Here is an 11,868-nt window from a genome sequence, read left to right as displayed (position 1 = left end):
CCCGTCACCGCCTCGAGGCCTCGTGCGCGTCATGAAAACAAAACTGAAACCCAGGCCGGGAGGCCACACGAGGGGGGAGGAGGCCTCGAGCTCCATCCGGCCCCCCCCCTCCGCTCCTCCTCGGGCCCCCTCCCCCCCCTCCTCCTCGGGCCCACTCCCCCCCCCTCCGCTCCTCCTTAGGCCCCCTCCCCCCCCTCCTCCTCGGGCCCACTCCCCCCCCTCCGCTCCTCCTCGGGCCCCCCTCTCCTCCTCGGGCCCCCTCCCCCCCTCCTCCTCGGGCCCCCCTCTCCTCCTCGGGCCCCCTCCCCCCCCTCCTCCTCGGGCCCACTCCCCCCCCTCCGCTCCACCTCGGGCCCCCTCCCCTCCACCTCGGGCCCCCTCCCCCCCCTCCGCTCCTCCTCGCCCCCCCTCCGCTCCTCCTCGGCCCCCCCCTCCGCTCCTCCTCGGGCCCCTCCCCCCCCCTCCGCTCCTCCTCGGGCCCCTCCCCCCCCCTCCGCTCCTCCTCGGGCCCCCTCCCCCCCCTCCGCTCCTCCTCGGGCCCCCTCCCCCCCCCTCCGCTCCTCCTCGGGCCCCCTCCCCCCCCTCCTCCTCGGGCCCACTCCCCCCCCCTCCGCTCCTCCTCGGGCCCCCTCCCCCCCCTCCTCCTCGGGCCCCCTCCCCCCCCTCCTCCTCGGGCCCCCCTCTCCTCCTCGGGCCCCCTCCCCCCCCTCCTCCTCGGGCCCCCTCCCCTCCACCTCGGGCCCCCTCCCCCCCCTCCGCTCCTCCTCGCCCCCCCCTCCGCTCCTCCTCGGCCCCCCCCTCCGCTCCTCCTCGGGCCCCCCCTCCCCTCCACCTTGGGCCCCCTCGGGCCCCCTCCCCCCCCTCCGCTCCTCCTCGGGCCCCCCTCTCCTCCTCGGGCCCCCCCTCCGCTCCTCCTCGGGCCCCCCTCTCCTCCTCGGGCCCCCCCCTCCCCTCCTCCTCGGGCCCCCTCCCCCCCCCTCCGCTCCTCCTCGGGCCCCCCTCTCCTCCTCGGGCCCCCCTCTCCTCCTCGGGCCCCCTCCCCCCCCCTCCGCTCCTCCTCGGGCCCCCGGGGGGGCTGGGGATCAATACCGACCGCGCCCTGAGAGCAACCCCCCTCCTTCTCGGGGCTCCAGGGGGGGCTGGGGTTCAATACCGGCCCCAGGGGGGGGGGGGGGCTGGGACAAGGGGTCTCATTGGCACATTGACTCCCCCTGAATAGGAACGTAAATGATACAAGAGAAGATGACAAGAGCAAAAGAGACAAATGTGAGGAAACAAAATACGAGAGGAGGATTATTGTTTATTTTATTTATTGATGCGTTTTTATCTCGCGCGGACTTTACCCGAAGGCGTCAGAGGCTTCACAATAGGAACAGAAAATTACAAATGAACAAATTACAAAAGCAGCGATAAGTTACATGAGGTAAAAGTGACAATTGTGAGGAAACAAAATACACGAGGAGCAAACGGTGCATTACAGGAGGAGAAAGTGACATGTGTGCAGATTACAAGAGACAACAAAGTGCGAGCAGTCCTGCCAAGCGCAGAGCCGCCAAGGTTTCAGATTGCCATGTGTGACATTTTCATAATTTCAGTGTATTTATGAGTGACATTCAACGACTATGAGTGACACTTTCTCGGGATCAAAATAAAGCAACGAAGACAAGGGAAACGCATAAATATCAGAAATTACACTAATTTGAGCAACGAGAAATTCTAAGATCATCTTAAAACTGCTGCAAAATGCCAGAAATCGAAGGCCACTAACTTGACAGAAGGTCCTCGTTAGTGATAAATGAACGCCAAATGACTGGATTATTGAAGTAAATGAGCTTGTGAAGAAGTGCACCACAGCTGCAGACCCCGGACCCCAACCAAGGTCTCTTGGGCGTCTCTCCTGAGCACGAAGAGCAAACCCTGTCATCTCAAGAGGGTGGAAGAAGAAGTCACTATGGGTCACTTGCACCGACCTAGCTGACTGTCTGCTGTCACATTCCAATCTTCTTTTGTGGCACTCCTGTCCCTGCTTGTTTTCTCTACAATTCAAGAACTGCTGCACAAACACCTCTAACAGCAGTGAAAAATCACAGACAGGTCAAGTTCCACACACAGGAGAAGAACAGAGGCACAGGAAGTGGAAACACAATGGAAAGAGACCGAAGGAAATAGAAGAGTGAGCGCAGCAAGGAGTGGCAGAACAATATATTAAGGTATATGAAATGAGTGTAGGAAAGGGCAGAGCTTGAAAAAGGCAGCAAATAAAAAGGGAAAGGGCAAAACCGCACGAATTAAAAGATAATTACAGATAAATAGACCAAGGCTGAGAGATTGCAAAAGATGAGGCCAAAGGTTAAACAAAGGGAACAGAGATAGAGAACAGAACATAATAGCACGATTAAAAGATCATAAAGAGAGACACATCAAATACAATGAAAAGACATGATATGAGAGATTGCAGCCATAAAGTAATCACATATAAATGAGAGAAAAGGGAAACGAATGAACATAGCAAGTTACAGAGTATAAAGTAATGTCACACATTCTAATACTAGCCGGAGGGTTCAGTGGAGTACTTACGACAGGGATGTTTGTGCAACTCTGAGATGCAAGGCCATAGGGCCTGCAAATCACAGGTTTTAATGCCAACCAAAGTGTTCAGTGGGATAATGTACCTAGGGCGGTATACAACCTTTACAACGCAACCTTTACAACGCACTACCATTACAACAAAACTTTTACAATGCAAAATCTATTACAATGCATGCATTTACAACGCATTCATTACAACGCATGACACTACAACGCACACTACTACAACGCATACCATTACAACGCATACCATTACAACGCAAAACTTACCATCCAACACTTACCCTACTGTTGCACCCCCTGGAGTTAGAATAGTAATTGTAACCCCTACACTATCCAACACTTACCTTATATGTAATGTAATGCGTTGTAATGGTATGCGTTGTAAATGTAGTATGCGTTGTAGTGGAATGCGTTGTAAAGGTAGTTTCTAAGAATTCGTTGTAATGGTATGCGTTGTAATGGTGTGCGTTGTAATGGATGTTGCGGTGTAAAAAATACGTTGTAAAGGTATGCGTTGTAAAAGTGTGCGTTGTAACGTCATACATCCACCTAGGGCAGATATTTGTGAATAACTCTGGGCCCAATCACAGTGAGAGAGACAAAACTGCCCAGCCTATGCCTCGCCCCTGGTGCACATCCTGCTCACAGAGGGATGTCCTATCAATCCTGCCTGCCACATCCGACGGAGCCCGTCTCAATGGACTCCACTACAACCTGTGGCAGATCCTTAAACCTTGTCACTGCGCTTCATTCAGGGTTGTGGTTTAAAAATGCTGACACATTCACACGTGTACTAGCGCTGCTGCTCGTCTATGATTGATTGATTCAAGACCTGGCTGTTCGAACAGTAGCGGACCCCTTCCCCCAAGCGCCTTGAGACCCTACCGGGTGAATAGCGCGCTATACAAGTGTTATGATTGGTTTCTAGTTCTCAAAAAGGTGCGGATCCTAATGCAAACTTGTATTATTATGTCTTCTGCACAGTCCTTACACATTTGTTTACTGTGCCAAGCAGTCCGCTCTACCTGCTTTGTGAACAAGCATAAGCACGAGCTAAAGTGCTGATCTAAAGCTGGGCCAGACTCCAGTATCCACAGAAGTGCAATCCCCAAAGCAACAGAAGTGTCTAAAACTGCAGCAGCAAACACCGACAAACAGATGCACTTTAAACAACAGGGCAGACCTCAGCCTGAGACACTTGCAGCAGTCGCGGGATTATCTCTTTTAAAATGCACGCCGAGATTCATCCGCAACCGAGTCAGTGGCAGGCTGCCCGACCCAAGCAGGATGACGGCCCAGAGCAGCCCTCCAGATTTGATCATCACAGATCCGCAGTGCCGCGGCGTGTGCCGTGCTGCTGACATGATTATAAAGAGGTAATGCTGCTCATAGAGCGGTTACATAAACAAAACTGTCAGGCTGCTTGACCAAAGAAAGTACTTACTTGTTTGTCAACTTCACAGACTCCGTCCTGTGTCCAGTCTGGCAGGCCCTGTCTGGAGACACCGTGCAGTGGGTTGGACCGACGACACACACAGCACAACTCCACTCCAGTCGAGTCCGACCCTGGACCCGCGCAGACCCCCCACGGCGCCACAGTCTGTCTGCCTGGTGGTTACTGTGTAAGGCCGCAAGGCCGACTCTGCTGGCCGGCATTGCAGCAATGTAAATGTGTTGAACTTGTAAAGCGCACAGCTGCCCATGAGCGTCCCGGCGCTGAAGACCGCTGGGGAACCCGTCCTGGCTTTCCCTGTGAGATGGTTCCTTCTATGTATCTCAAAGGTGAAACCAGGCATCCCCGGCGTCTGTGGGAGGCCGTTGTAGAGATGAGGCAAGTTTAATGCCCAGAGTTGCCGAGTGTGATCCCTGGTTAGAGTAGGCACCGAGGCGAAAATTGTCGAGTCCGCTGACCCTGGTCCACGACCCTGCCGCGTCGGGAATTGAACCCTGGTCCCGGGCAGTTCTCTGCTTCCGGGTCTGCCACCTCTAACCAGTGAGCCACACCACTCCACTAACACACCACCAGCCACGACCGACGGCGAGGACTCCCACTGTGGCACTTGATTTAAGTTGCCCGCCTTTACTTCCAGTACTTCCTCCGGACGTGACGGCATGTAAGAGTCACATCGGGATTATAAAATCACCTTGGCGCCCTGTGAGTAAACCTGGCTGTGTCAGCCAGTTACAGCGTCGTGCTGAGAGGGCAGCCCCGCCCACCCCTAATTAATTGTTTACAGTGTGTGTCTGTCAAATTTAAACGCGGCGGGCAGGAAATTACAGCGCCAGCCTGGAGCCAGCACCAAGGATTGTTTGTTGCATTGTAGCCGCGCTCTCACTCAGTTCGGCACGAGCTGAGAGCAGGATTAGAATCTACATGATTAGAATGAACTAGAGCAGCTGCTGGCACTGGCTGCAGCACGCTCTCGGATGGGAATCGGAGCAGTAGAAGCCATGCACAGGAGCCACCAGTGTCTCGAGCGGCAAAATGCGTGACAATGCATTTCAGTGCGGTTGTGCGGAACACAGCACTGAAATGCGTGAGTGTCACACGTGATGCGTGATACTTGGCAGGACTGCAAGCGTCACGCAACAGGTGTGCCGCTCACGCATTTCAGTGCGGAGATCCACATCACCGCACTGAAATACATTGTCACGCATTTTGCCACCACTGTGCCATGCGCGTCACCAGAGGTTCCTGTGCCCGGGCTCTCTGCTGCTCGACTCGTGCTGCTTGCTGCTGAGCCTGAGTTCCTAAATAGTTGAACGATCTGCTCTCAGCCGTGGGGTGGCCGAGAGTGCTACAATGTATCTTCACTGCCGGCTTCCTGCTGTGTTCGTTGAATGCGGCGCTGTCGGCTCGGGGCTTAGCGGCTTAGTCATCACGCACTGCAGGGAGAGGGAGGGGCTGCCTGCCCTCTCAGCAGAGGATAGCACTGTCTGCCAATCACCGACGTGGCACCATGGGGGCTGGGATAATAAGCTGGATGTGCCGGCGTAGAGTACCGTTACGTCCGGACTCCAAAGAAGTAGGCAGAAAGCGGCGGGGGATTGAATCTTGTGCAGGCAGGAGACTCGGACTCTCTCTCATGCCCCCATTGGCTGCCCAGCGCGGTAAAAAGTTTTATATAGCGCTGCTGGACCCGAGAGTATCAGAGCGCTTTACATAGTGATGACACATGAACAGAGCAAGTACATATTAAGTAAAATATACAATTAGAAATGGGCAAGAGAAATTGAGAGAAAAAGCAAATAAAATGTACAAAGTGGTAAGTTAGAGAAAGTGGTCAGTAGAGCAGAGTAGAGGCGGTGCAGGGGGAGTTGAAGATAACGCTAAGGGAGAGGGTGAGGAGGGGGTGGGTGAGATGAAAGGGGGGAATGTTACGTGACAGAGAGAGAGTGATAAAAGGGTGATGAGGAAGTTCAAGGTCAGTAAAAATTAAGAACCCCAGTAATTATTGAGGAGAAGAGCTTTGAGTCTCCTTTTGAAGAGAGGGTAGGAGGGGTTGCAGCGAAGGTCTTTGGGTAGTTCATTCCAGATAGTGGGGGCATTACCAGAGAATGCACAAGATTGGGTCTTTTTGCATTTAAGTTTGGGAGGGATAAGGACAAGGGAGTTTGTACTTCTCAGTGATCTAGTGCTCCCTGCTTTTTGTAGTTTACTTGACAGGTAAGAGGGGGTGTCTTGGTGAAGAGCTTTATGGGTAATGCAAGCAATCTTGTGGGTGGAGCGACCTTCGATTGGGAGCCAGTTCAGGTTTTTGAGGACAGGGGAAATGTGGTCGAATTTTCGACAGTCAGAAATAAGTCTGGCGGCTATGTTGAGGACAAATTTAATTGGTGCCAGGTGGACTTTGGGGGGTGCCTGCCGGAGTGGCGTTTCCGTAGTCAATCCTGGATAGGACAAGAGATTGTACGACGATTTTGGAATCATCAGCTGGAATGAAAGGTTTAACTTTTTTGAGGTGGTGTAGGGTGGAGAGAGCACTTCTTGCTGTATTTTTGATGTGGGGGATGAGGGTAAGGTTCTGATCAATGCTGATACCAAGGGATTTGACCGTATTGGAGGTGGAGAGGGAGCAATTAAGGGCTGTGATGTCTTTAGTCCAGAGTTGAATGGGTAGGGAGTTGAATTTAGGGGTGAAAAGGATAATTTTGTTTTTTTTAGGACTGAGTTTGAGATGGTTAAGGCGGAACCAGGCTTGGACTTTCAACAGAGTGTCATTGAGGTGAAGGATGTCATTGTGGGTTTTAATCTTGTAGTATAGTTGGGTGTCATCGGCATATAGGTGGTAACTGATTTTGGCTTGTTTGAGAAAGAGAGTGAGGGGTTCCATAAAGAGGTTGAAAAGGGTTGGAGAGAGGATAGACCCTTGGGGGACCCAGAGAGCGACAGGTTGAGGTTTACAAAGGCAGTGATTGAGTTTAATTTGTTGGGATCTGTTCTGGAGGAAGGAGGTGAACCATTGGAGTACAGTGCCTTTAAGACCAAAGCGAACTTTTAGGGTGTTCAACAGGGTGGGATGGTGTACCGTATCAAAGGCAGCCGAGAGATCCAGGAGAATTAGTAGGGAGGATTCGCCCTTGTAAAGAGAGCGATGAATGTCATCAATAATGTTGAGCATGGCTGTTTCTGTGCTGCATCCTTTTCTAAACCCAGATTGGAAGATGTCGAGTAGGTTGAAGTAGGAGATATGGTTGTCTAGCTGAGACAGAACACATTTTTCAAGGGCTTTAGAGAGGAAGGGAAGGTTGGAGATAGGGCGTAGATTGTTCAGATCGTTAGTGTCGGCAGTGGGGTTTTTTAGAATAGGGGAGATTTGACCTAGCGGTAGGGAGGCAGGAACGCAGCCAGAAGAAAGTGAGGAGTTGATGATAGCGGTCCAGATTGGGGCAATGATGTATTTAAGTTCTTGAACTAAGTGGGCGGGGAGGGGGTCTTTAGAATGTGAGGACGGTTTGAGTTTGGCGATGATGTTGATGATAGTGGTTTCAGAGGTTGGATTAAAATCACTCCATGAAGCGTTATTTTTAGGGAGGGAAAAGGTAGAGGATGAATCCTGCAGGGTGAGAGAAGGGAGGGGTAGGGTAGGATCAGGGTGCGGGGGGGGAGGAGGAAATAAGTGAATTGGGAGTGTTGGGGAATGAGATTTGGATGGGGGGAGGTTGATAGGTGAGAGGAGAGAGAGAGAGGGGAAAGGAGGTGAGTTGGGCCTATTTGGTAAGGTGGGTTGGATGGAGGGAGGTTGGAGAGAGAGAGGAGGGGAAGAGAAGGATTGTTTAATGGAGTTAACTTTGTTCGAAAAGAAACTGTCAATTTCTTCGCATCTATCTACAGATGCTGCAAGTTTAGGAGGGCCAGAGGAAGTTTGTTTTTTAACAATGTTAAACAGTTCTCTGGGACGGTTTCTGGCCTGGTCAAGTTGAGACCGGAGGAAGGTGGCTTTTTCGTTAAAGATATGCTTTTTGTAATGTGCTCTGTTGGATCTCAGTAGGGCCAGGTTTTCAGAGGAGGGACGATTCCTCCAGGCGCGTTCAGATTGTCTGAAGGTCCGTCTTTCGTTATTGAGCTCAGCATTGAACCAGGACTTTGGAGGGATGTTTTTTTAGTTTAATGGGGGCAATTAAGTCAAGGGCATCAAGAATGGAATTGTTATAATGATCAGTGAGATCATTGGTGCTAAGAGAGGGGGGGAGTAGGCGAGTTTTAATTGCCGATTCCAGTTCGTCAGGTGGGATGAGGTGAAGGTTACTGGTGGGTTTCCTGGGAAGAGTGCTGATAGGGGCGGGGGAGTGGGGGGCTGTTCAGGGTGAAGAGGATGAGGATTAGACCAATCTGCAGGTGTTATATTAGAGAGAGGCCATATCCTTGTTCGTCAGGATAGCATCCAGGGTGGCGCCTTTGATGTGAGTGGGGGCTAGGCAGAGTTGGGTCAGGTCAGTGATGTCAAGGGTTTCATTAAAAAGGGAGACCGCAGGGTCATCTTTTTTGTTCCAGTGGATGTTGTAGTCACCCAGGAAGAGATTTTTGGGGTGAGAGATTGAAGCTTGGATAATAAGATCAGTCATCTCTTCTGTGAAGGGGAGGCAATTTCCTGGGGGGTGGTAGATGGTGTGTAGCCGAGTGGTGGGAAAGCCAGGAAAAGAGAGGTGGGCGCAGAGGTATTCAAAAGACGAAAGGTCTTGGAGTAGGACGGGTGATATGTCGAGATTCTCCTTAAAGATAAGGGCAAGGCCTCCTCCTAGTTGTTTGATTCTGTCCTTCCTGATAATAGAGAAGCCTGGAGGGATAAGCAGGTCGAGGATAGGGGTGTAGTGGGTGGTGAGACAGGTTTCAGTAAGGAAAGCGATGTCAATGTTTTCACTGAGAATGGTTTCAGAAATCTCAGTTGTGTGGCAGGAGGCGGATCTACAGTTTATCAACATGCAGCGAAGGGGAGAGGGGACAGGAGGAGGGGTGGGAGGACAGGGGGGGATATAGTTTGGGGGGTCTAGGAGATGTCGGTTGAGGGGGGAGTCTGTTCGTGTTTAAGAGAACAGGTATTGTGGATGAGCAGGGGATGGTAGGCGAGGATGGAGAAGGGGAGTCAGGGGAGTTAATAAGAGAGTTGGTTCTCAAGATTAAGTTGCTAGTATCACTATGAGGCAGAGAGAAAGTGTTACAGTTGCTGGGTGGGGCGCTTAAGGGGTAATCATTCTGCTTAGCTCGGTGTCAGGGGGTCCCTGCCTGCCACGGGCCGGGAGAAGACTTTAACCCGTATTCCTTTCCGCCCCGAGTACAGGACAGACACGGTCCCTTTAATGCAGCGTGGGCCGTCCCGGAGGAGGGAACTCCGCCAGTGACATCATCAATCACCCTCCAATCGGGAGCTACGGAGGAGTTGAACAGCGCGACCGAGACAGGAGAGGAGAAGGCGTCCAGAGAGCCTACAGAGGGATTCGGTGTCCAGAGGAGAGAGGACTCGGAAGCCGCGTCGTCCCAGGAGCAGAGAAAGCCGGGAGGCCAACGAGACCACGCTCCGCCCCGCCACGCTTCTGGAGAAGTGTGGCTCCACAAGGTACGGGCCTGATTAAGGGGACTCGTCTTTTCACGGGGAAGGAACGGGTAGGGGTGGTTGAGGGTGGTCACGGGACGTGCATGTGTGTTTGAGCCGTATCGCACCCCCCTCTTTGAGTACACACAAGAGCGCAATTCACTGTAGTTTTTCGTGTTATAGTAACGGTGCCTGGTGATCCCCTCACTCCCCGCCCCCCTTCTTTCATAGCCGGAGTCCCGGTAGCGCTAGTAACCCAGGGTCTCTATTCCCTTCTTTCGAGTGCCATATGGATCCCTGATGCCTTCTATCGAGCACCATATGGATCCCTGACGCCAAAAGGACCTAAACCGGCCGGACCAGTGAAGAGAGAGTATCAAGAGCTACCAAGAGTTCTGCCATCTCGGAACCAAGAGAGTCCTGTTAATTTTCTTTTGACTTGTGACATTACAAATAAAAGCGCTCCTCAATCTCTAGTATACCTGAGTGCGGGTCCTTCTCTTCTACGGGTTGCCCTCCCCCTGGTACATTCATCACACTCGGGTAGTGAATTTACAGGGGAGGAGAGGGGAGTCGGTGAAGGTCGATACAATAGGGGGTCTGTTAGGGGTGGTATGAGAAGAGTGTCATCTTGCGACGGGACGGTGCAATCTGATGTCATAGAGTTGTGGTCAGAAATAGACGGGTGAGTTTTAAGGAGGAGAGAGATATCAATTCTGAGTGAGGAGAGTTCTGAGACGAGAGACGAAAGTAAAAGTTCGACTTTAAGGAGTGATTGGGATGGAATTGAGGTGTAAAGTGTATCGGATAAATTAAAGAGATTGGTAGGGTACGGGTTATCAAGTTGGGGGAAGCATGGGGCGGAAGGGGGGGGAAGCCTGGAGGGGGGAGGGGAATATAGTGAGGTGGTCCAACATTAATAGAGGTAGGGGATATATTAGAAGTAGGTGTAAGGGGGGAATTCAATTTACTATGGTTGTTAATAGAGGTGGTGGGTATATCAGAGGTAGGCATAGGATGACCAGCTTTTAGAGGACCGATAGGTGAGTGAGGTGTAAAGTGAGTAAGGGGTGGTGTGTATGGGGAAAAGTGGGAAGAAGGAGGGGACAGAGGAGGGAGCATGGTGGGCGTCGATGGGGGAGTAGGTAGAGAGGTGAGGGAGGGCTTTGGGGGGGATAGAAAATGAGGCGCATCAAAGGGTGAGGGAGAGTGGGAGTTGGTTGGAGGGAGGGCGTTAAGGGAGAGCGAAATATTAGAAAAGGGGGGTGATAGAGGGTAGTTAGGTGAAACTGGAGGAGTAGATGCGGGGTTGGATAAGCTTGAGGATATGGGGGAATGGTTGAGAGGAGATCGTCAGGCGGTGCGGGAGTGGGTGTGCATAGGAAGTAAGGGTTTAGGGAGAGAGCCTGAGTAGGCGTGGGGGTATTAGGGAATAAAAGTAAGCTTGGGGGAACAAAGGGTGAGTCGGAGGGAGGGGGTAGGGTAGAGGAGAGAGCATTGTTAGAGAAGGGGGGTAAGAGGGGGTCGGTAGGCGATGCTGGGGGTGTGGTTGAGGTGTTGGAGAGAGAGGAGGTAGCGGGTGGAATAATCGGGAGGAGATCGACAAGTGGAGAGCGAATGGCCATGAAATGTAGATTAGAGTTTAGGGAAGAGGCCCGAGAAGGTGTGGAGGAATCAGGAGGTAATGGCGATTTAGGAGAAGTCATGGGTGTGGAGGGGGGACTAGAGTTGAGGGAGGATAAAGGGGGACAAGTACTTTGGAGGGCTGGGAGACATTCGAAGATAGGGAGTAAGTTGGGTATTGGGTGACAATCGGGGATTGGGAGATGTTAGGGGATGGGGACAGGGTTGTCGTAGCAGGTAGGTGGTGGTTGAGGGAAGTCAACTTGCTTGGGGGCGGGGCAGAGTGTGATGGAGGGAGGGGATCGAGGTGTGAGGAGAGGAGGGGGATTGTTATTTGAAATATAGAAAGGGACGTGGGAGGTCGGGAGTTGTTGGGAGGGGTCGATGAGGTTGGGTGTAGGAGAGGGTGATGGCGTATCAAGGGGAGAAGAGAGGGGGGTGGGAGTGATGATGGGATAGGAAGGAGCTGTAAGGTGGGTGGGGAGGGGAGACAGGGGGGCCGGAACAGATTGTGAGAGGGATTGTGATAGAGAGTTGAAGTGGAGCTCAAAGATGAGTAGGTGGTTTTCAGAGGCTTGGACAAGAATTTTTACGGAATTAAAGATGGAGATATCGATATCAC

At 52.3% G+C, this 11,868-nt stretch overlaps 1 long non-coding RNA gene across 1 annotated transcript; it reads left to right on the top strand.

Annotated features, from left to right (window-relative positions):
- Positions 1 to 1,567: 1,567 nt before the first annotated feature.
- On the top strand, positions 1,568 to 10,100 carry LOC144809745 (uncharacterized). The gene is made up of 2 exons (XR_013606869.1): positions 1,568 to 2,210; positions 9,372 to 10,100. It is a non-coding gene; the product is annotated as an uncharacterized LOC144809745 (long non-coding RNA).
- The last annotated feature ends 1,768 nt before the right edge of the window (positions 10,101 to 11,868 follow it).

This window comes from Lissotriton helveticus, chromosome 1_1 (genome assembly GCF_964261635.1).
Source record: "Lissotriton helveticus chromosome 1_1, aLisHel1.1, whole genome shotgun sequence".
In the NCBI taxonomy this organism is placed as follows: domain Eukaryota; kingdom Metazoa; phylum Chordata; class Amphibia; order Caudata; family Salamandridae; genus Lissotriton; species Lissotriton helveticus.
The sequence above is the reverse complement of the archived record's forward strand: the minus strand, read 5'-3'. Positions and strand labels throughout refer to the sequence as shown.